Source organism: Durio zibethinus, chromosome 28 (genome assembly GCF_047325235.1).
Source record: "Durio zibethinus cultivar Kanyao isolate XHJ-2024 chromosome 28, ASM4732523v1, whole genome shotgun sequence".
Classification (NCBI taxonomy): Eukaryota; Viridiplantae; Streptophyta; class Magnoliopsida; order Malvales; family Malvaceae; genus Durio; species Durio zibethinus.
In genome coordinates, this window is record NC_143189.1 from 10,960,691 (window position 1) to 10,987,403 (window position 26,713).

The 26,713-nt window shown below is 31.1% G+C and overlaps 1 pseudogene across 1 annotated transcript; it reads right to left on the reverse strand.

Annotated features, from left to right (window-relative positions):
• Positions 1–1,940: 1,940 nt before the first annotated feature.
• LOC111281139 (putative disease resistance protein At1g61300 pseudogene) lies at positions 1,941–7,531 on the reverse strand (annotated as a pseudogene). The gene is made up of 2 exons (XR_016335056.1): positions 4,292–7,531; positions 1,941–2,497 (listed from the first exon to the last, which is right to left on the reverse strand). The product of XR_016335056.1 is annotated as a putative disease resistance protein At1g61300 pseudogene (transcript).
• Positions 7,532–26,713: the final 19,182 nt, after the last annotated feature.

Here is a 26,713-nt window from a genome sequence, read left to right on the forward strand (position 1 = left end):
TAAAAGTATAATTAAAAATAATATGAATTAATTAACTCAAACTTGAAATAATTCAAGACTCATATTGAGTATACATAAAATTTTTACGCTTTTTGAATTTTACTATAATTAAAAATAATATAATACACATAATTATAAAAATAAACAAATTTCACTTGATTCAATTGATTTTAAACAATCAAAACCTTAGTGGTTATTTAAAATATGAAATCACTGAACCCAAATTTTGAATTGACATAGCAATACAATCAAAATCCAACAATTTTTATTTTATTTGAATTTAAGATGATTTTAAATCCGGCTTTTTAAAGAACGAAAAGTTTGCATCAATTATTATGTCAAATTTATTCAAGTGATAAGTGAATAATTAAGTATACAATAAATAGAAGCAAATAAAACTTAACTCAACCTAATTAATATTGATTCTAAAATTAAAACCCAACTTGAAATTATGAGTAGTCAAAATTCAAAATAATTGAAATACTAGATACATAATTAAATAAAAATTTATCGAAAGAATTTTCTTCATTAATGCTTTTAAATCACATTTAAGTTTAGTTAAATTATAATGTATAATAATATTTTTATATTAAATATAATAGTGATAATTAATTTGATGAATTTCAATACTTTTGAATAAATATTACCCAACATAGTAACCTTAAAAAATTTTATATAATCATGAACATTCTTTAACTTATATAATGAAAAGAAAAATGAAAGCTATACAATGTTTTTCCTAAAAAAAGAATTTTATATTGATCCTAAAAAAATTTGAAATCATTAAAATTATATATTTTTCATTGAAATATCATAGAGCACTAACCTTATTGATATGAATAAGATAGAACTATGTATAATCAGTCAAATTTTTCTCTCATTTTTTTGCTTTGGAAAATCTTTTATTGGTGCTTCCATCAATTAAATGTAATTCTACATTCTACCAATTAAAAACATAAAATTTATTTTATTTAAAAATTTTATTATACATAAATTTTGATTATATAAAAATATCACAATACATAATTTTAAAAATTACAATGAAATAAAAAAGATTTAATTAATTTCTTTTTTGAATTATTTCAAGCGACTAAAAAGATTAATTATATAAATTATCAACTCATAAAATATACAAATAATAAAATTATTAACATACATATATAGCTAGTAAATCAATTAAAATAAAAACCTGAAAGGAAAAAAAATAGAAATAAAACAAATATGCTTTAATGATTTGGGAGTCTAATAATGAAAAAAACTTCATTTAAATTAAAATTTATAAAAAACTTATTATGGTACTTTAATCAATCATTTTTAACATTGTAGGAATTAAAAATTTAATAAGGATATTTTAATCAATCACTTTTAATACTTTTTTAGCGTAATTATAAAAAATTTAATAATAAAAAAGAAAATTAATTTAAATTAAAAGTTATAAAAAATTTACTAAGAATATTTTAGTGAATCATTTTTAATCCTTTTGGAATTAAAATTTCATAATTTTAAGCAGTTTAATTTCACAAAAAAATCTATTTTTAATTTTAGTTGATTTAAATTAAATTTAAATAAATTAATAAAAATTATATATTTAAAAATAAATTTGTTAATTTAAAGATTTATAAAAGTATTTAAGTCAATCATTTTTAACACTATTAAAATTCTAGACTATTAAAATCATTTATAAAAGATAATAATTTATAATTAAAGAAAGACGAGAAGAATATAAATAGTTACTGCACGTGTTTAAATCAAGAAAAAGTTGGTAGCATAACATGTTAGCTGACCATAAATAAAATCAAACAAATTGAGATATTTAGGTTGAAGCTAAAATTATTTACTCAGCATTAAAATGCAGCCTATATTTAAATCCATATAACCAAAAGATTCACCATTAACTTAGTCAATTTAATGAACATCATACAAATGAGAAAATCATCCACGATTTTAGAACACACCGCTACAGCTTCAAACACAACAATTATAACTGAGGCAAAAGGTAAAAGTAACATGGTTACTCTGCAATTTCAGTCATCAGACGTAAAGCAGGGAAGAAAATCGTTTAGAGCACATTCATCCTCCCATTGAAGCTCTTTCCACCATTCTTTCTCTCCCCTAATGCTGATTTTGTTTTCCTTTGCACTGTTGGAGTTGAGTGGAAGTCTTTTCAGCTTTGGGCACCGATGAACATAAATTTCTTTCAAACATGAGAAGGGAAGTGTATCCCAGTAAAGCAGGGAAGAAAATCGTTTAGAGCACATTCATCCTCCCATTGAAGCTCTTTCCACCATTCTTTCTCTCCCCTAATGCTGATTTTGTTTTCCTTTGCACTGTTGGAGTTGAGTGGAAGTCTTTTCAGCTTTGGGCACCGATGAACATAAATTTCTTTCAAACATGAGATGGGAAGTGTATCCCAGTAAATGCTCTTCAACTCTGGCAAATACTGTAAGAAAAGAGACTCGAGTTTTCCAAATAGGGTTAAAGTTGTTGGGAATATTGACTCAAATCCCATAAGAGATTTGTTTGAGATTTGTTATAGATTTGTTTGGGATTTGTCAGATATTGCTTGATGGACAAGAAGACTTGCAAAAGAAGAATTTCAAGAGAAAGAGGATTCTTAATAGGTAAGTTTGACTTGCAAGAGAAGAATTCTAAAAGGAAAAGTATTCTTAATAGGCAAGTTTGACTTAGAGAAGAATTCTAAGAGGAGAGAGATTCTTAATGAGCAAGTTTGTATGGTTATAAATAGGTGAAGTCTCTACAAGGTTAGGTATGAGAAAAAGATGTAAGAGAGTTGTAGGGTTTTGTGGGATAGACACCCCATAGGAGTATTGGGGCTCTACGTCTTATGGGTGTGTATGTTTGTTTGTGAGTGGACTAGAGGAGATTGAGAGGGTCCACATAGGTATGATGTATGAGAACATATGGGTATGTGTTTGGTTGTATTGAAAAGGTGCACAAGAGTTTGAGTTTGTGTTTGTTTGGGTAGAGAATACTTCATAGGACTAGAGGAGATTGAGAGTGTGTTATGAGTATTGATTGTTGAGTGGGGTTGATGATATGATGTATGTTTGTAATTCTCTACAACTAGTGGATCTTGTTTCTCATCCGTGGATGTAGGTCAGTTGGACCGAACCACGTTAAATTGTTGTCTCTTGTGTGTTTGATTTATTGCTTGATTTTGCTTCCGCTGGTGTGATTGGATTTGAGGCTTTTAGCCCAACAAATGGTATCAGAGCTGTGGTGATCCCCAACAAATGGTATCAGAACTGTGGTGTTCCCCAACAAGTGGTATCAGAGCTGAAGGTTTGAAATATGAGAAGAGTTGAAGATTCAAGATGTGGAAAGAGCCGAAGGTTCGAGATGTGAAAGAGCTGAAAGTTCGAGATGTGGGAAGAGCTAAAGGTTTGGGAAGTGCATGATTTGAGACATGGAAAGAAGCAAGTTCAGAAGAGCTCGATTCAAGAGAAGAGTTCAAGTTCGAGTTTTGAAGTTTGATGATTGATTTGTATGAAGCGAGAAGACACAAGAGAAGAGAAGATGATTGTGAGACTTCCATTGCAGGTGGAGCCAAGCATGTCTAGCATGAAGACAGATGATTGATGGAATTTGAGTCAAGGTGAAGATTGTTGGGAATATTGACTCAAATCCCATAAGAGATTTGTTTGAGATTTGTTATAGATTTGTTTGGGATTTGTCAGATATTGCTTGATGGACAAGAAGACTTGCAAAAGAAGAATTTCAAGAGAAAGAGGATTCTTAATAGGTAAGTTTGACTTGCAAGAGAAGAATTCTAAAAGGAAAAGTATTCTTAATAGGCAAGTTTGACTTAGAGAAGAATTCTAAGAGGAGAGAGATTCTTAATGAGCAAGTTTGTATGGTTATAAATAGGTGAAGTCTCTACAAGGTTAGGTATGAGAAAAAGATGTAAGAGAGTTGTAGGGTTTTGTGGGATAGACACCCCATAGGAGTATTGGGGCTCTACGTCTTATGGGTGTGTATGTTTGTTTGTGAGTGGACTAGAGGAGATTGAGAGGGTCCACATAGGTATGATGTATGAGAACATATGGGTATGTGTTTGGTTGTATTGAAAAGGTGCACAAGAGTTTGAGTTTGTGTTTGTTTGGGTAGAGAATACTTCATAGGACTAGAGGAGATTGAGAGTGTGTTATGAGTATTGATTGTTGAGTGGGGTTGATGATATGATGTATGTTTGTAATTCTCTACAACTAGTGGATCTTGTTTCTCATCCGTGGATGTAGGTCAGTTGGACCGAACCACGTTAAATTGTTGTCTCTTGTGTGTTTGATTTATTGCTTGATTTTGCTTCCGCTGGTGTGATTGGATTTGAGGCTTTTAGCCCAACAAAAGTTTCTACTAGCTCAGCCACTTGACTCAGTTTTCTCTTATTGATTATTTCTTCCATATTGTTGCAGTCCACTACATTAAACTGCCTCAGGTTTGGAGCGAGAATTAGCCATGTTATGTCCTTCAATTTTGAACATTCGTATATAAATACTTCGCGAAGGCTTTGGAAGCAATGTTTGCTTGCAATCACAGAGGTTTCAATGTGGCTCTGTGCTTTTATCATTCTGCCCACCCCTCCCCACTCCATCTCCACTTCTTCCAAACTTTCAGACTTCCCAAGGTCTAGAAATTCTAGACTCTTCATATTCGCTAAAGATAAAATATTCAATCGCTTCGAGTCCTTTACCAGTAGAAGCTGAATAGCTAAAGTGCAGCTGCATAACCTTTCAGTACGCAAAAGGCTATCGAGACCCAAAGCACTTGTTGTATTGACAGTCAACACATTCAAATGGTTCAAGCACTTCAATTCTTCCACCAAACATTCACTATTATCTTCCACTTCCTGGCCCAAAGAAGAACAGCGAAACATTCTCAATACTTGCAACTTTGAAAAAGTAGATATCAACTGTCTTGGAATTCTTATGGTAGACTCAGAGTATTCCAAGTTCAGGCATTTAAGCTTTTCTAAAGCCTTCAATTCAATTGGTAGCTGTCTTATCCCTGTATAGGAGAGATCGAGACATTCCAGAGACACCAATTTCGAAATTCCCACTGGCAATTCTTCTAGACCTCTATTGCCTGACAAGTTTAGAACTTTTAAGCCACACATAAATTGGAAGAAGTCATTATTGATCACCTTCAACTGATTACCGTTAAGAAACAGAGTTTGGAGATCACGACAGTTAGGTGCTTCTACTAGATTTTCAATCCTGTTCTTCATCAATGACATCCTGCGTATACTTCCCCAATTCTGAACTTCTGGTAACTTAGTTAATTGATAACCTGCCTGCACAAAAAACCTCCACTTTTCTTCTTCACATTCACATGCTATCCACAAACTCATGTCACGAATCACATCATGCATCTTTGTGCGAAATTCATTTATTTCTTCCAATAAACATGCATGAAGAAGAGAACCAATCATTTGGTGGCCTTGGTTTCGAGCTAGACTTGTATTCCCATGTCCATCCAAAAACCCCTCTCCTATCCAGAAATCTATAAGCTTTTCTTTATCAATTGGGTAGTCCTCTGAGAACAAACTACAGTACAAGAGGCAAGTTCGAAACATGTCATTGGGAAGAGAATCAAAACTGAATTTTAGAAGTGGATATACCTCTTCACCCATGTCTGGAAAAACAGAGGCAGATGATCTCCGACACACTTCAATTGCATCTTTCCATTCTTCAACTTTGTTCTTACAAGCCATGGCACGAGCAATGGTGACAAGTGCGAGAGGTAGGCCTCCACATTCTTTGGGCAATTCATGAGCCAACTCACGAATACATGGATTACTATCAAGTGTTTCTTCACCAACTTTTTCTTGAAATAATTCCCAAGCTTTTTCTTCAGGCAAACACCGCACTTCAATCTTCTTTTGAGCTTCCATTTGGCCACAAACCTTGATAGAACGAGTTGTAAAAACTAGTTTGGAACCATTTTTTTGAGTTGGGAGAGGTATCCCAACCTTAGATAGATCAACTCGCTCGCATATATCATCTAACAATATGATAAATTTCTTTTCCTTTAAAACCCTGAAGATGTTTAGAGCTTTTTCCGCTGGAGTTTTGTCCTGCCATGTTCCATCAGCTATTCCCACCCTTTTAGCAATGTCATCTTGGACCTTTCCGATGTAAAACCCTTTAGATACTACAATCCAAATAACTACATCAAATCGATTTGGGGGTTCACAGAACTTGTTGTTGATTTTGTTCAGGAGGGTTGTCTTGCCAACCCCTCCCATGCCATACAGGCCAACAATTCCCACTTGTTCAGCTTCAAGGATGCTCCAAGCCTTATCGAATGTGGATTCCAAACCAACAGTATGCTCAGTAGGTCGTTCAGTTACTAGAGGCGTTGGTTCCTCCTCAGCCACCTTGTCAAAAACTCCCTTGCTCTTATGATCTACAACATCTCGGAGCATTTTGGTAATTTGCTTCCCAAACTTCAGGTTGGACTTGGGACTCATAGAAAAACAACCTCCTACACATAATTTCTTAATTTCCTGAGGACTTTGCTCAATCAACAAATGAGCTCCATTAATCAAAGTTTCTGCCCTCGCAAGCCAGCCTTGAACTTGGTCTAGCCGCTTCAGCTGTTGTTGATCTTCAGCTATTTTCACTCTTCTGATCACATCATTCCTTAGATCCGTCAATTCTGCTAGTGCAATTTTTAAAGCTTCTACGTTTTCTTCGAGCTTGCATACAAACTGTGCTTGTCCGGCAACACAATCACAGCAGCGGGTAATTACAGTGTCGCATGAAGCTGAGATCGAGAAGATGTTACCCATAGTTAGGCTTTGGTTTTAAAGGGGGAGTTGAACAATTTCTGGAAAGGAGAAAAATGAACGAAATCAAAGATGCTTTTTGGAATATCAAGCCAAAGGGTGAAAAAATGAAAGAAAGATATGCAAAAGTGCACAGAAGGCAGAGAATATCTCATGGAAGTTTTTTTTTGTTTGCTAATTCTAACTTAACCAAGGGTGTTGGGAGTAGTTGCTGTGGGATTACTACTATTTGCCACTTTCTACTTGTTTGCTCCATTAAAAATATTCTGTTTGCTAACCGATTTAACTGGTAATTATACCACAACCTACAGAGAAAAACACATCAGACAATTTACATGTAATGATATGATTTTTTTTTTTTTAATTTTTGGTAGGATCAAATACTAATTATGTTAAATTGGTTCTTGTAACAATCATGCATGTATTTTTTCCGAGCGAAAGATGGCCTTGGGGCCGGGGTGGCTTTTGGCATCTACCTTTCGGCAGGGGCAGTCAAGAGGAAGTTGCACATCAAAACAATGCATTATACTTAGTGACAAATTAGTCAATAATGACTTTAAAAAATTAATTTAGTGGGGTGGGTTTTCTGTTGTGTGGAATATGCACAAACTTGGTCCAATTTGGCGTGCACATCGACGACTAAATAAACCAAATCACTTTCCTTTAAGAACATTGGTTAAAATTTTTACCTTTTTCACTGGACCTAAAGAAGAATAATTAGACATAATTGAAATATCATATGTGGAAAAATAGTCAGTCATTTCGAAGAAGAAAAATAGAAAGAATGAGTTTTTAAAATCTTAAAGTTTCAAATCTAAGTTTTATTGTATTTGAATTTAGTTTATTTTATGTTAATTTATTTATTTAATAATTTTCTTATAAACGTATGAAATATGTGATTTTTGAAATTATTTGATTATAATTGAAAATTTTAATTGTAATTACATTCAATAAAAAAAGATGGTTCCTCCGAATACTAAATTTATCAACCTTGGTTATGGAAACTTTGTTTTGATAATTGAAGCATAGTAAGGGTATTTTGATCCATGTGCACATAATTAATCTCTCATAGAGAGATAAAATTGGCCCAATAATCCTTTGATTTGGGAAAAAAATTTAACAGATTCTACGTTTTTTGTATGAAGGAAAGGAATTCAATATGAGAACAGGTTTGGAGGTCTTTGTCATGAATTGGATGTTGAGGCTGCTATTGAAGCATCACTGAAAACCTTCATTTTGTAGTTTCAAAACATACATTATTTGTGTAAAAGGTGCGAATTAAATTGAATTTTCCATGTTAGAAAATTCACAGAATTCAATTTTGAAGGCAGCTAAGCACGTTAGGCAAAGGGCTTTTAAAGGGGAAAAAGCAACTTCTGAGAAAAGGCCATGTAGCTACGAGATATATAAGACTCTTGAGATATATATAAAACATTTTTGACATGTTCTTTCTTTTTTTCCTACATTTTTCTTGATAATTAATTCCTAAAGCTTCATTGACATATTCACCCTTTTAGATAGCAATAGTGTGTTCTATTAAGCGGTTGGGGTGTATTCTATGTGTAATTTTTATTTTTTTTATCTAAATATGGATTTTACATATATTAAAACGGTGTACAATCCATTAAAATAATAATAAATTTCATATTTATAAGTAATAAATGTTATGTAATTTTTTATTAAGATTAGAATAATTATAAAATTATATAAATAAAAATATTATAGATAAAATGTTCTCTATGTTTTGATTAACTCTATATAATTTAAAATTATAATTAATTAATTATCAATATAGTCGTAAAGCAGAGGATAAAGAAAACCTTCATTTTGGAAAATTTGTCAACGTCGAGCTTTAACTTTGCAATTGCCCTCTTCCTTGTAAAGGATTCTTAAACAAAAGGTTGTTTACTCCATTAAAAATATTCCTTTGGCCGACCAATTTAACTGGTAATTAGACCACAACCTACAGAGAGAAACACATTAGACAATTTACACGTAATGATAAGATTATGATATTTATTTTTTTTAGGATCAAATAATAACTATATTAAATTAGTTTCTTGTAACAATCATGCATGTATTTTCGGAGCAAAAGATGCCTTTGGGGCCGGGGTGGCTTTTGGCATCTACCTTTTTGCAGAGGCAGTCGAGAGGAAGTTGCACATCATGCATTATACTTTCACCGACAAATTGGTCAATAATGACTAAAAAAACTTAATTTTGTGGGATAGGTTTGCTGTTGCGTGGAAGAAGCCTTATACTTTCATTAACCAGTGTTTGGCATCAACTAATAAATAATTAGCTAAAACAATTAATAACGTGGGGTCGGCTTTTCTGTTGTCGTCCAATTTGAGGTGCACATCCACGACTAATTAAACTAAATCACTTTCCTATAAGGACATTGGTTAAAACTTTTTCTTTTTTGAATGAACCTAAGGAAAACTAATTAGACGTAAATTACAATATCTTATACGGAAAAATAGTCAGTCATTTTTAAGAAGATAAATAGTAAGAATAAGTGTCATAACGTTTAGATCCGGAGATCTATCGCTAGACATTGATTTAAAGAGTCGTCACTAATCTTTTTTATCTAGGTGCGATTGGTCACCTAAAGAATTTATCCTTTTAGGGAACACCTAAGTTTAAGAGTCCCTAAAAGAATAGGTTTAGGTCTACTAACCAGAACAGGGTTCGAGAGTTCGGTTACGTGTGAGGAAGGTTATAGCACTCTCACAACGCCCATCGAAAGATGGTACCAGCTTAATTTTGTGTTATCCAATAAGCCTTAAAAATTTACCAAGTAATTAGTTGCTGAAAATTGTTCTCAATTAACTCTAATACTTTTAGCAGAAAATTGAGAAAATCCTCTCACCTCAAGAGTATGCAAGAAAACTACTGTTTTACTTGCAGAGGCTCCATCGTCGAATTATTTAACATTAAAAAAAATTCAAAAGAAAAAAAAATGATTGCTTTTGTACAAGGGAAAATTGATATTTTCAACTTTTCCCTAAAGATATTTTTTTTGGAAAACTTATTTTCTAGGAAAATTGATACTTTCAACTTTTTCTCAAAAATATTTTTTTGAAACTTTAATTTTGAGGAAAATTAATACTTTTAACTTTTCCTCGAAAAAAATCCCTTTTTTGAAAATTTATTTTTAAGAAAAATTGATACTTTTAACTTTTCCCTAAAAATATTTTTTAAAAACTTTAATTTCAAGAAAAATTGATACTTTCAACTTTTCCTCAAAAAAACCTTTTTTGAAAATTTATTTTTAAGGAAAATTGATACTTTCAACATTTCCTCAAAAATAATTTTTTAAATTTTTATTTAAAAAAATAATAAAATAATAAAATAAATAAAATAAAATAAAAATGAAGATAAATAAATAAAATAAATAAAAATAAAAATATTAACATTAAACAATTCTAATATAATAATAATATATAAATAAAATAATAAATAAAAAAAAAAAAACCTGGGAACGGCTCGGCTTGAGGAAGAAAAAATGGCTCGGAGACGAGGCTCAGGGGTGTCAGCTCGGCTAACGGCTTGAGACGCGGGTCACGCACGAGTTGAAAGCAGGTCGACGCTCGGGTCGAGTCGGATCGGATCTTGACAAAACGCGCAGATCCTCTAGGTTACTTAACGCAGAAACGATGTCGTTTTATGAGGGTATATAAGGCTGATTTCTTCATTTTTTTAAGCAGAACCCTTCTTCCTTCTCTCTCTTCCTTCCTCTTCTTTCTCTTCTTTCTAAAAACCCGAAGAACTCCGGTTCAATGGCCATCAGATTCTGAAAATTTTTGTCAGAATTTGGGTTTTTCGTCAAAAATTCGTCGAAAAATTGATCGGTTTTCTGGGAATGGTTGCTGGAAACTGGGAAGTTGGCGGGAAGCTTCAAACTTGGCTGGAATAGTCGTCGAAAAATTCAATGTTCGCTAAAAAATTCAACCGAAATCTGAAAATTTTCCAAAAATTTCCAGAAAAAAAATTCGCAAAAATTCTCCAAGAATTCCTACTGATTCCTAAAGTTGTTCTAAACGCACCAAAACCTTTTTAGCTTTTAAATCTTCTCTGTATCTGCCTTTTCTCTCAGCTAGTAACTTTTTTTTTCTATTTTTTCCTTTGATCCGAAGGTCCTTTTATAGGGATTGATCAGAAGAGTTTCTGATCAATCCCAACTCCTTTTTGGATTGGGATTCAATCATTGAATCTAATGTGGACTTTGATTGAATCCCAATTCATGGTGGGATTCCTCCAAAACCAATCCAATCTTCAGTCGAAAAAAATCAGAAAAATAAAAAAATCCAATAAAAATATTAATGAAAATAATCAGATAAACCAAAAAATTAACAGATAAATTAAAAATAAATAATAGATAAATTATAGTATATAATCAGATAAATATATATAAATATTAACAAAAAAATAGTAATAATAATAAGGATATATATTAATAAATAGTAATAATAAATAAATAAATAATAAATACATAAGATAAAAATAAAAGAAAAAATATAAAAATATAATAAAAATAAAATAAAAATATAAAATACAAAAATAAAGATAAAAAAAATGGGCTTACCCATTTGGACCAGGCCCAATTGATCCGGGCCTAGACCAAATTGGGTGTCTACGACTGCCCCTCTTTGCACATTTTCTGTGAAACAAAAATTGCGCAAAGACGTAGACACCCAATCAAGACTCAACTCGACATTTTTATTTTTTTTATGTTTTTTTTTGTGTTAAAGATTTGATCAAAACTCCTCTAAGCAGAGGCTCAACGACTTTGAAAAACATAAACAATGTTCCTCTAATCAGACGCTCAATGACTTTGAAGAGTAAATGGCTCCTCTAATCAGAGGCTCAACAACTTTAAAAAATAAACAAAGCTCTTCTAGGCAATTTTTTTTTATTTTTTTGTTTGTTTTTGTTTTTTTGTTTTTTGTTTTTAAATTTGATCAAAGCTCCTCTAATTAGAGGCTCAACGACTTTTTTTTTAAAAATAAATAGCTCCTCTAATCAGAGGCTTAACGACTTTGGAAAAATAAATGGTTCCTCTAATCAGAGGCTCAGTGACTTTGAAAAGTAAATGGCTCCTCTAATCAGAGGCTCAACAACTTTGAAAATAACTAAAGCTCCTCTAATCAGAGGCTCAATGACTTTTGGAAAGTAAATTGCTTTTCTAAATAGAGGCACCACAACTTTAAAAAGTAAATTTCTCCTCTAAACAAAGGTACCTCAACTTTTGGAAAGTAAATTACTCCTCTAAACAGAGGTAACCACGACTTTGGAAAGAAGTAACCACGACTTTGGAAAGTAAATTGCTTCTCTAAACAGAGGCAACCACAACTTTGGAAAGTAGATTGCTTCTTAACAATCATGTTCAAAGGAGTTATAGATCGTGACTGAAGGAATTTTGTAATAGGAACTCAAGAATTCACAATTTGAGTTCAACATTCAGAGGTTCAGATTCACAATAACCTTCCAACTTCGTAAGAATTTACTGAAATTTGATTCTCAAAATTTTAGTTTCGTTCAAATTTGCAAGATCTCAAGATTTGCATTTGCAACTTGCAAGACTCGTATCAAAGATCCTCATTTGAATTTTAGAGGCTCACATCCAAAAGTTTAAGGCTTTTTAAAGGTTTGCATTTGGCAAGCTTGAGGTTCGCATCCAAAAATTCAAAACTTCTCATTTGAGTTCAAAGGCTCAGCAATAAAACTTAGAGTTTCACATCTAAGTTCAAAGGTTCTTATTTAAAAAAATTTAGAGATTCATATCCAAAAAGTTGAAGCTTGGTATTTTGGAGATTCACATCCAAAAGTTCAAAACTTTTCATTCTAGTTCGAAGATTCACATTTAACAAACTTTAGGGTTTCACTCATAAAAGATTCTTATTTTGAAACTCAAAGATTCTTATTTGAGTTCTCAAAAATTCTCATCAAAACATTCACAAATTTTTTTCAAGTGACTCAAAAATTTGTATGAATGAATGTTATGATTAAATATGCAAATGCCTTCTTAATGATGCAAATGCGGTAACTTATATTCTCATGCATGTCCAAACAAAGTTTAATTCATCGAATTATGTGCATGTACTATTCAAGCAATGATACCCCCATGATACATGTAATGTAGACGTCTATGTCACAAAATTCTAAATAATTATGGTAATATGGCTCTCAAAACTCCACCATTTCGCATGTCTTCCTTGTTCAGTTTCTCAATACTTTGAAATAAGTTTCATCAATCGATCATCACTTGACCACCATTTATGGACTTTTCAGCACTAACAAATTTTAGAACAAGTTTCATCTACCATCACTGGGTCATTTCTCATAGGCGTCTCAGCATTAACCATTCCGAACTAGGTCACACTCATAGGTTTCTCAACCCTAACCATTCCAAAACAAACTTTGTCCACTGATTATTTTTATCATTCAATCATAACTTACAAGTCATGTTGACCAATTCATCCTTGTACTCATCACTTGGTCATCATTCATAAGCTTCTCAGCACCAGTTTCATCTATTGCTCTATATCATTTTCATCACTTAACCATAACTCATAGGTTATATCAACCAATACATCCCTATATTCATCACTTGATTATACCACTTTTCAAGATATACCTCATCTTCATTTTGTTGTCCAATCCATCATCATATTCTTCATTTGGTCACATCATATGTCCTTTCAAATCATCTCTTTTAGGTTTCTACCATTTCTTCATTTTGTTACCACCATCATCTTAGATTTCTTTTCAAATGAATGCAAGACTCTTTTAAACACATATTCATTCATTCATTATCATTTCAATTCTTGACAATAACAATGCAATCAAGCATTTTCTCAATTTATTTTAGGGGTGTAACAATAAGAGAACACAAGGTGAATTATGGTAAAGATAATCAATGAAGATCTATTTTGGTACAAAACAAATGGGAAAGGAAATAAATTGGATACATATCATTAGGATGAATGGTATGTCCAAACGATGAATATCCAGACAATTCTCAACATTAATCTAGGATTCTTTTTCAAAAACTCATTCCATTTACTGTTGAAGTCATTTTGAGCTTGGCGAACTTTACCCCAGTCTTTGAGGGATCTTCAGATGTCTTTGATCTTCCATCCATGTGAACTATTTGACTTGATCTTTTTCTACCCAAATCACCTTTTCAAGTTTTCAATTTGAATATTTTTTTCATTTTTTCATTTTTTTTCTTTCTTTCTTTTTTTTCTCTATTTTTTTTTTCATTTTTTCATCATCTTCTTTTCTTTTCCTCATTTTTCATCCATTGTTGATATCTTTCCACATATCAAACTTTAGAGCAATGTAGCATGATTCTATTATTTCATCATGAATATGCCTTCGCCCAACATATGATCATTCAAGTTGAGCATTCACACTTGATCCAAATAGATTTTTCAAGATTGTAATGTAGGTCAAGGTGAGGGGTCATAAAAGAAATGGATATAATAGGCTTAAAACATGTATTAAAAAGGTTCAAGACCAAAGGATCATTTGATGTAATTTAGCATTTTGCCCCTACATCATTTCACTACTTTTTTTTCTTTCCTTACACAAAGGATTCTCATTATTTTACCCCAAATCATGTGTGGCATTTATTTTATCTTTTGCTTTTCTTTCTCTTTCCATCTTTGAAACCTTTTGTGTATTTTTTAAAAAAAATTACCCCCAATGTAGAGGGTGATCCTTGGTTGGGGTTCTTCAGAAAAAAAATCATAATAGGCTCAAAGGGGTAACAATAAACAGTTTTTCGAATGGTAAAAGAAAGATGGCCATTTTTCATCTCAATTGTGAATACCTTTCTTGAACATCATCTATTGAACAAAGCTCATGAACCTGTATAAAAGATTGCACATCTTCAAAGCATATCTATTTCACCTCTGGTAACAACTTACTTTTTGACTCAAATCATTTCCTCATATTAACGTGGATGAGTTCTCAAAATTAAATCCCAGAATTATTGTTATCATTGTCTAAATATTCATCATCTGAAATTTGAAAATGGGAATGTAAATTTATGAAAGGTAACAGAGCATGGAGTAATGGTCGAGTGAAAGAGAAAATGTAATGAAATGCATTAACTTGCCTTTATTAAAATGATAACAAGTGAAGTCATATTGCAAAAAGAAATCTAACATTACTCGAAAAAAAATCCTAAAATGACGAAAAAAACTTTCAACCAGCTTTATCTCCATTCTTTAAAATTGTCTCCCTATGCGATCAGGTGAAGAATCTCTATTGACATTTTGTCCCTCAATTCATTGTGACTCTCAGACCCTTTTCGAACAATGTGTTCTTGATTGTCACTCAGAACACTAACATCAGGTGTTGTTGCTTTTCCTTGATCAAAACTTACCATTCCATCATTGATCAACCGTTGCACCTTATGCTTTAAAGCAGTGTAATTTTTAGTAGAATGGCCAGCAATTCTATAATGGTCATCGCAGTGGGCTGTAGGATGATACCACTTAGGATAAGGTGGCTTAAATGGCTCCACATGGCTGGGGGCAATCAAATAGCTATTATAGAGTTCTCGATATAACTTCGTATAAGTCATAGGGATTGGATCAAAAATAAGTTTTTCTCGAGTAATCCATTGTTCTCGTGAACCACTTATTGGGTTAGTAGGGCGAATTTGGGTTCTTGCATGGGCTTGAATGTTAAGGCTATATGTAAGATCTTGAGGGCTAAAAATTGATCGGTGTGTGGATGAATAAGGTGGTTGTGAAACTAGTTGGTATGGGTAGGATGAGGCATTATTCACAGCAAGATTGTATGAAGAGGAAACTTGAGGTGGATAGGGTTGGTAACCCTTGAATTGTTGTCTATCAAAGCTCATAGCTTGAGCTTCAATTTCTCTCTTTTCTGATACCTTCTTGGTTTCTCCTCTTTTTAACTTACCATTTTTTATGGCACTTTCAATAATTTCTCCAGATATCACTATGTTGGTGAAATTCTTTGTTGCATTCCCTATCATCTTTTCATAATAAGGAGATTTCAAAGTGCTGATAAACAACACTGTAGTTTCTTTTTCAGTCAAAGGAGGTTGTACTTAAGAAGCAATATCCCTCCACTTCTGGGCATACTCTTTAAAAGTCTCATTGGCCTTTTTCTCCAGGTTTTGTAAAGACAAATGATCAGGGGCTAAATCCATGATATGTCGATATTGACTGATAAAATCATAGGCCATGCCACTCCAGGAACGGATGTGAGTTCTATCTAACTAGATATACCACTTAACAGCAGAACCAGTGACTGTCTTGGAAAATATGCATTAGTAGCTTCTCATCATGAGCATGGGTTGCCATCTTTCGATAATACATGGTAATATGAGTTTTTGGGCATTTTGTGCCATCATATTTTTCAAATTTTGGTACTTTGAACTTATGAGGAATGACCATATCATGGACTAAGCAAAGCTCAGTAGCATCAACTGAACCATAGAAACCAAATCCTTCCACAGCCCGTAGCTTTTGTTCTAGCATACTAATCTTAGAGCTTTTCTGAGTTTTCACTCTTATCTTTTCTTTCTCCTTCTCTTTCAAATCATCTAGATCAGGAATTGGTTCTACTGTCTTTTCGGTAAAGACAGGATTTACACCCTGGGTTGGAAGTTGATGGCATTCCAGGATATGTTGGATATACGAAGTGTTGTGGTGGAACTTTTTGTGCAGACTGGGCTTGAAGTGAGCCAAAACCTGGAGGATACAAAGGGTCAGCCACTTCTTGCAATGGAAGAACTTGTTGGCTTGTATTTTCTTCAACTTATTTTTCCTTATTCAGCTTATTGAGAGCATCCAGAATCTTACTTAACTCACTTTCAATCTTTTCCTGTGCTTTTTCTATCTTTTCAAATCTGTGAGAATTTTTCTGTTCCATTTGTCTTGCTCTAGATCTTGTGTTGTATCGATGGATAAGGTTCTCGTTAGATGGAGCTATCCTTGAACCTTGAGTACCATATCTTAGAATTAGTAAATTTGTATGACTATTACACGGTTACTTTATTAAGTGTAATGAATGAGAATGCAATGAATGAAAAATGCATGTATGCAAAGAATATTTGCCTTAAAAACGGTATTCAACTAAAAAATTTCATTTATTCCAAAAAACTTTTATCTACATTGAGTTTATCATCCTAGAATTATAACCATTGAGTTTATCATCCATAAAACTGTTTGATCTATTTATACTGAGCCTTGGCTTCCTCAATGAAGTTCAACAGATGCTGTCCATGTTTTCCTACTAGGGTCACCACTTGTTTCAATGCCTCTGCCTCTTCCACCATCTCTCTTGCCTTACATACCCCTTTATAGATTTGGGTCGTTAGGTGCTCAATGTATTTTTATCTTCTTAAGTTCTCCCTCTTACCACACCAGACTTGGTATGATAATTCTCTATGCTCCCTAACCAATGTAGCAATGTGGTCTCCTTGATCATTCAACTTTTATCTTAGCCTATTCAAATAACTATTTAGCATGTTATTCTCTGTCTGTACTTGGGTACTTTCTTCTTCCAATTTAGCATACTCTTGCTTTAATCTGACATTTTCTTCAGTCAACTCGACAATGGTTATCTCTTTGGCCCTTTCTCTCACACATAACCTTTTATGCTTTTGGTGTAGCTTTGCTAGGTCTTTAATAGCTGTATGACGTTCTCTAGCAATCCTGTGAACTTTAACTTCATGACTTTCAGCTCTATCTTTCCACTGGTCTTTTTCTTTTTGAAGCTTTTGGATTTCTTGCTTTAACTTACCATTTTTAAACTCAAATTCTTTTGTTACAAGCTCTAATTCTGATGGTGTCTCTTCAAGTTTTTCTTCTGTTGGTGGTTGAAAGCTTTAATTAGTGAATACCATTTCTTGTCTTCGTTTTGCTCTCCAAACCAAGTACCCTGGAGTGACTTTATTAGTAAATGGTCTAGGACTCACTCTTCGGGGATTTTTTCATGCTTTAATCATCTCATTCATCCTCTGAAATGCTTTTGACTCACTGTAAAAGAAATCTAACTGATGAAGCCCATAAGTCATAGGAATGAACTATTCTCCCCCAAATTGCCTTTTCACTAGAAGTGGTGCATAATTTATTGCTCCCCATAAACCCAGAAGTGGAACAATTGTATTATCCCCACATTAATACAACATAGGCTCACGATTCATCCACGGGGCTAACCATCTCACCTTGGCATTGGTCAATTTTTGTAGGGAAGTTATCCATTCTTTTTTAGACTTTCGTTCTGACCACTCACTTTCACAGAATTCCTTGTTCGGAGCTCGATTACGGATATAAAGCTTCAAAAAAGTACCATTTCCCCATTCAAAATGGCTTTTCATCCATAAGTACAATAACTGTATGCAACCTATAAAGCACTCTCCATTTCGACAACAGTAACTCAAAGATCTGACAGTCTCTGCTAATATTACTGTTGAAAGATTACAGCTATTGATCACACTCTCGATGAAGTCAACCACCGCTATCTCAATATAACCCAAAACCTTTGGGAAGATCACCATTTCGTATATGGCTAAGGAAAATATATCTAACCCTCGTTCTTCATTGACATGTTGCAAAAGAAACTCATGAAAGAACTTCTAAAGTAGGCAAACCTGTTCTTGTTTTTTCTTTTTATAAGAATCCACAACTTCCTTGTCTATCCTTATGAGTTGAGCCAAACCTTTACAAAATCTTGACTTGTGTTTTTTGATATATATCTTGTCAGGAGCCTTGAGGTGCAAACCCAACAAAATCGAGTATTCTTCGATGGTGGGAGTCATATCAGCTTCATTAAAGATGAAACACTTGTATGCAAGATCCCAAAATTATGTTGTAGCTCTGATTGGTTGATCATCAACAATTACTACTAAAAGGTGTGCTATATGCTCGTGTCTTTGACAGAACTATTCTTGTCTTGACGGACTCATCCTCTTCTAAATATCAACCAAATCCTCTAAATTATTCTGTTTAAGGAGGATAGATGTTTCTTGAAACAAGGTAGAATCATATCCGATTGGTAGACAATCCCTCATCTTTAGTTGAATCTTTTCTGACTGGGTTCTTACTTCGTTAGGTGTTTCACAAGGTGCTAATATGGACGAAGAACAAATTAGTCATTCAGTGGGGTCCATGAAAAATTTTGTTAAATATCATCTTTCAAGCAAATGTTCTTTATGCAACTTTATGATATGCGTATGAACCAATGCAAAAGAATGAGAAAAAGGTTAGTATACCCAGAAAAAGGAATAAATAAATAACTAAGTAAATTAAAACATCACACAGAAAAAGAGGAATGAACCTTATGCTTCTGGTCAATTTTAAAAGGGAAGAGTGATGGCTCTATCTATAGGTTAGGCACTCTTAAGGTTCACTATATGTGGTTTAAAGTCAAAATCTAAAGGTTCTCAAATTGTTCCTTACATCATTGTCCATCACAGACTAGTAAGACACCCTAATCCTCACCCATTACAGGCTAAGAGCGGAAAAGGTTCAATTTAAGTGGGAGTATTTCGCTAGCCACTGCGGAGGCATTAGACCTCACAAAAGCAATAGGTACTTTACTCCCCCTAGAGGGACGGAGCTCGGGTATAGAGCTCATGTTATGCACATGCATATGAATGACATAATTAACAAAGTAAAAAACATGAATAAATAAATAAAATATATACAAAATAGGTTCAATTTTATTACGCTTTTGGATAACACAAATTTATTTGTTGGCCTAACTCTCAAATGTTCCTAGTGGAGTCGCCAAGCTGTCATAATGTCTAGATCCTGGAATCTATCTCTAGACATTGATTTAAGGAGTCGCCACCAATCTTTTTTATCTAGGTACGATTGGCCACCTAAAGAATCTGTCCTTTCAGGGAACACCTAAGTTTAAGGGTCCCTAAAAGAATAGGTTCAGGTCTACTAACTAGAATAGGATTCAAGAGTTCGGTTATGTGTGAGGAAGGTTATAGCACCCTCACAACGCCCATTGAAAGATGGTACCAGCTTAATTTTGTGTTATCCAATAAGCCTTAAAAATTTATCAAGTAATTAGTTATTAAAAATTATTCTCAATTAACTCTAATACTTTTAGCAAAAAATTGAGAAAATCCCCTCACCTCAAGAGTATGCAAGAAAACTATTGTTTCACTTGCAGAGGCTCCATTGTCAGATTATTTAACATTAAAAAAAATTCAAAAGAAATAAAAAAAGAAAAATGATTGCTTTTGTACAAGGAAAAATTGATACTTTCAACTTTTCCCTAAAGATATTTTTTTTGGAAAGCTTATTTTCTAGGAAAATTGATACTTTCAACTTTTCCCCAAAAATATTTTTTTGAAACTTTAATTTCGGGAAAAATTGATACTTTTAACTTTTCCCTAAAAATATTTTTTGAAAACTTTAATTTCGAGGAAAATTGATAATTTCAACTTTTCTTCAAAAAAACCTTTTTTGAAAATTTATTTTTAAGGAAAATTGATATTTTCAACTTTTTCCTAAAATATTTTTTGGAAACTTTTAATTTCGAGGAAAATTGATACTTTCAACTTTTCCTCAAAAATAATTTTTTTGAATTTTATTCAAAAAAAATAATAAAATAATAAAATAAAATAAAAATAAAGATAAATAAAATAAATAAATAAAAATAAAAATATTAACATTAAACAATTATGATATAATAATAATAAATGAATAAATAAAATAATAAATAAATAAACGAAAAAAAAAAAGCCTGAGAACGGCTCGGCTTGCGGCTCGGCTCGGCTCGACTTGAGGAAGAAAATATGGCCCGGAGACGCGGGTTAGGGGTGTTGGCTCGGTTCGGCTAACGGCTTGAGACGCGGGTCACGCGCGGGTTGAAAGCGGGTCGGCACTCGGGTCGGGTCGAATCTTGGCAAAATACGCGGATCCTCTGGGTTACTTAACGTAGAAACGACGTTGTTTTGAGAGGGTATATAAGGCTAATTCCTTCATTTTTTCAGCAGAACCCTTCTTCCCTCTCTCTTTCTTCCTTCCTCTTCTCTCCCTTCTCTATAAAAACTCGAAAAACTCTAGTTGAATGGCCGTCGGATTCTAAAAATTTTTGTCGGAATCTGGGTTTTTCGTCGGAAGTTCATCAAAAAACTGATCAGTTTCTGGAAGTGGTTGCTGAAAACTGGGAAGTTGGCCGAAAACTTCAAACTTGGCTGGAATAGTCGTCGAAAAATTTGACCTTCGTTGAAAAATTCAACCAAAATCTGGAAATTTTCCAAAAATTTCCAGAAAAAAATTCGTAAAAATTCTCTAAAAATTCCTACCGATTCCTAAAGCTGTTCTAAACGCACCAAAACCATTTTAGCTTTTAAATCTTCTCTGTATCTGCCTTTTCTCTCAGCCAGTAACTCTTTTTTTTTTATTTTTTCCTTTGATCCGAAGGTCCTTTTATAGGGATTGATCAGAAGAGTTTTTGATCAATCCCAACTCCTCTTTGGATTAGGATTCAATCATTGAATCCAATATGGACTCTGATTAAATCCCAATTCACAGTGGGATTCCTCCAAAACCAATCCAATCTTCAGCCGAAAAAAATCAAAAAAATAAAAAAAAATCCAATAAAAATATTAATGAAAATAATCAGATAAACCAAAAAATTAACAGATAAATTAAAAATAAATAATAGATAAATTATAGTATATAATCATATAAATATATATAAATATTAACAAAAAATAGTAATAATAATAATAAGGATATATATATATTAATAAATAGTAATAATAAATAAATAAATAATAAATACATAAGATAAAAATAAAAGAAATATATATATAAATAAAATATAAATAAAATATAAATATAAAATACAAAAATAAAGATAAAAAAAATAGGCTTACCCATTTGGGCCAGGCTCAATTGATCCGGGCCTGGATCAAATTAGGTGTCTACAATAAACTTTTTAAATTTTAACTTTTAAATTTAAGTTTTTTTTTTTTTGCATTGGAATTTAGTTTAATTTTATTTTGATTTATTTAATTAATTTTTTATTTTTTTTATAAATGTATGAAATATGTTATTTTTTAAATTATTTGATTGTAAAGAAAATTTTAAATTTTAAATTCATCAAACCTTTGTTATGAAAACTTTGTTTTGATCATTGAATTTAAGGATAGCAATGATATTTTGATTTGTGTGCATGTGATTAATCTTTCGCAGAGATATAAAATTAGTCCAATAATCATTTGATTTGGGAAAAAATTTCACATATTCTACATTTCTTGTATGAAGGAAAAGAATTCACGTGAGAAGAGGGTTCGAGATCTTTGCCACGAATTGGATGTTGAGGTTGCCATTAAAGCATCTCTTAAAATCTTCATTTTGTAGTTTCAAAACATACATTATATGTGTAAAAGGTGTTGGGCTAAAAGCCTCCAATCCAATCACACCAGCGGAAGCGAAATCAAACAATAAATCAAACACACAAGAGACAACAATTTAACGTGGTTCGATCCAACTGACTTACATCCACGGATGAGAAACAAGATCCACTAGTTGTAGAGAATTACAAACATACATCAAATCATCAACCTCACTCAACAATCAATACTCATAAGACACTCTCAATCTCCTCTAGTCCTATGAAGTATTCTCAACCCAAACAAACACAAACCCAAACCCTTGTGCACTCTTTCAACATAACCAAACACATACCCATATGCTCCCATACATCATACCTATGTGAACCCTCTCAGTCTTCTCTAGTCCACTCACAAACAAACATACACACCCATAAGACGTAGAGTCTCAATACTCCTATGGGGTGTCTATCCCATAAAAATCCTACAACTCTCTTACATCTTTTCTCATACCTAACCCTGTAGAGACTTCACCTATTTATAACCATACAAACTTGCCCATTAAGAATCCCTCTCCTCTTAGAATTCTTCTCCTGTAAGTCAAACTTGCCTATTAAGAATCCCTTTCCTTTTAGAATTCTTCTCTTGCAAGTCAAACTTACCTATTAAGAATCATCTTTCTCTTGGAATTCTTCTTTTGCAAGTCTTCTTGTCCATCAAGCAATATCTAACAAATCCCAAACAAATCTTTAACAAATCTCAAACAAATCTCTTATGGGATTTGAGTCATTATTCCCAACAAAAGGTGCAAATGAAATTAAATTGGGCATGCACATCTATGACTAAGTCACTTTTAAATCTTGTTTGATGCATAAGATTATTCATAGGATAAGATAATAATTATTTTATATTATGTTTGATTTGTATCAAAAGAAAACGATTCAATTTTTTCAAAATGGAGAAAATTATTTTTAATTCATAAGGTTAAACTTAAATATCTAATTATACCTTTAAAAATTATATCAATAATTTAAATTATACAAACTTTAAGAAAAGATAATTTTGATAAATAAATAATTATTCTATTCTAATTTTTACATACATCAAAAATAAAATAAAATAATATTATTTAATCTAATCTTATGCATAATATCATTATATCTTATTTTATCATAATCTTACGTGTCAAATATAATTTTAATTTCCTATAAAAAATATTTAAATCTTTTTTTTATTTTATATTATGTTTGATTTGTATCGAAAGAAAATGATTCAATTTTTTCAAAATGGAGATAATTATTTTTAATTCATAAGATTAAACTTAAATATCCAATTATACCTTTAAAAATTATATCAATAATTTAAATTGTACAAACTTTAAGAAAAGATAATTTTGATAAATAAATAAATTATTCTATTCTAATTTTTGCATACATCAAAAATAAAATAAAATGATATTATTTATTCTAATTTTATGCATAATATCATTATATCTTATTTTATCATAATCTTATGTATCAAATATAATTTTAATTTCCTATAAAAAAATATTTAAATCTTTTTTTTTTTAAGTCTAATAAGTTGTCAATTGCAATATTTTTTTATTGAAAAATGGTCAATCATTCTCCGACCAATCAAACCTTATCTCAATACTAAAGCTCCATTTGGAATCAAATAGTGGTCCAGCGAAGATACTTTTTGCATGAAAAATTGTGCCAAATGCATCATGCATGCATTTGTTAAACAATATCAATGCAATTGGAGTTCAATTTCAACGCGCCATAGCTCTTTTTTCTCGTTGGCCACCCCCTCTCCAATGAAAAGTTCCCCTCCCCAACGCAACATCCTTTGTTATAATGTCTTCACTTTTTTTTTTTAATCTTTTTTACCTCTCAAACAATAATGAAGGAACAAAAATGTCCCTTAGCTTTTAGGGTTGTTTTTTTTTTATTATTTGTTATTTTGAACAAAAATAATATATACAAAAAAATAATTTTTAAATATATAATAATAAATTATTATTTAATATAAAAATAATTTTAATATTTTTCAGTTTATTAATAAAAGTATTATTTGATATAAAATAATTTTAATAATTTTTAATTATTTATTAATATCACAAATATCAAATATATTTTATAAATTTTATTATATGTAATTTTAATTTAATATCTTTAATGATTATTTTATCTTTTCATTATAATCTACCTCACTACTAATGCTGCATTTTCATCAAACATATTTTACCACTGATTTTAATCTTATCGTTATAGTAATCAAACTTACTGTTAGAGTAACAAATCTCATCTTTACCATTATTTTTAATCTTACCCAAATCAATCTTATCATTCATCTAAATGGACCTTAAGAATGAGCTTTTAAAATCTTTAAGTTTCAAATTAAATCTTATTGCAGGTGAATTTAATTTAATTTTGTATTGATTTATTTAATTAATTTGTTGTTTTTATAAATGTATGTGTGTAATATATGATATATGAAATTATTTCATTACGACAAATTTTTAATTGTAAGTACAATCAATAAAAAAAATGATTCTAATAAATTCATCAACTACATGAAAATTTTGTTTTGATTAGGTTATTTATGTTTTTAAAATATAAAAGATAATGGAACAAAACCAATGAATTTACATAGAATATATCTATATCGTATTTTTATTATGTCAAATATATGTATAACATAAATAATTGTAGTATCAAATTCGTATCAGCACACAACATAAAACATTTTTTTTATCAAATCTATATATAATTTTTACCGAATTTTTAAATTATATCACCTTTATATTTTTTTCATAACATTTTTATTTCGTGTTTAAAATTATCAAATCTAAATTTAAGCTTAACAACAATGTTTTGATTGGTTTGAACATGATTAAGCTCTTGCAAAGAGATACCATCAAAAAACATAGCAGTCAAGCATATAAACATTTCTATTTTCTAAATGCGAGAATTAACCCAAATGATTCACTCTCCTTAAATAAGATCAGATCACAAGGTAAAAATATTAAAGATATTATATCATGATTAAAATAAAATTTCAGACAAAAAGAAGTTATTCTCATGAATTATGAAAGAAATAAAACCAAATCTAAATTATCTAAAGGTTTGGGAACATGAAGCAATAGTAAAAGTTTGCAAAACCAAGAAATTAAAGATGAATTAAGTGCATTGGCTATGCATAATTATGTACAATAAAGTATGTAGATTAATATCATATCGAAAGAATATATATTCAAGGTAATTCATCAAGTTACTAAAAAAAATTCATATGAACTTGAAACAAAATTCTTCTAAATTGAAGAATATAAAGACCTTGTACATTTTAAAATAAATAGTTAAAATAGTAAAGTTATGATTTAAGTTTTTTATTAAAATAATAAGAATTATATGACTTGTATTTTTTTAATGATACTTGTTTAAAGAACAAGTTGCATATAAACCTATATAATAAGGTTTGTTATGAAATCCAATTTTAACGCTTTGTGGAAACAAATGAAATTCAAGGAATAGCATTCTCGAAAGAAATTATAAATGATTAATTGTTTTACAATTATGGTTAATAATAATAATAGTAATATATGTGTGTGTGTGTGTGTTAATGGTTTAATTTTTTTGTTGCAAACTAATAAATTATAAAAGAAACTTAATAGAAAAAAAAAAGTTGATATAATTCTAGACAAACACTGAAGCCAAGTTAGAAATACATAAAATGAAACATTATTTTTGTGAAAAATAAAAGTTAGTAGATATACGAAACAAAATAAATTCTGTTGAGATATGTTATACACAATTAGTAATTGTACACTTAAAAAAATACATTAGACAATTACATGTAATCACAACATTATGTTTTCTTTCAAAAACAAAAAATTTATAGGATCAAATAATAATCAAGTCAAAGTGATTTTTGTCACAATCATACACGAAATTTTGTGGGCAAAAGATTCCTTGGGGGCTGGGGACCTTTCGGCATTTTATGTTGGCCCTAGGTAGTAAAGAGGAAGGTGCTCAATAAAGCAATGCATTACCTTTCACTGACACATTTTGGGCATCAATTGGTCAATATTTAATTTTGTGGGGTCGGCTTTTCTGTTGTGTGGAAGAAGCACAAGCTTGATCCAATTTGGCGTGCACTTCTACAGCTAGTTAAACCAAGTCACTTCTAGTTTCTTACAACAACATTGTTTAAATCTTATTTTTTAAGAACACTAATTAGACGTTAATCGCAATATTTTATATAAAAAATGTTCATTTTCTAGCCGATCAAATCTTATCTTAGTACTAAAGAATGAGCTTTTAAAATCTTCAAGTTTCAAAATTTAGGCTTGTTGAATGTGAATTATTTATTTAATTAATATTTATTAATTTTTTTCATAAATGATTGTATGTAATATGTGATGCATAAAATTATTCTATTATAATAATAATTTTTAATTATAATTATAACCAATAAAAAAATAATTTTTATAACTATTAAATTCATCGATCACATAAAAATTTTATTTTGATTGAGCTATTTATTATTAT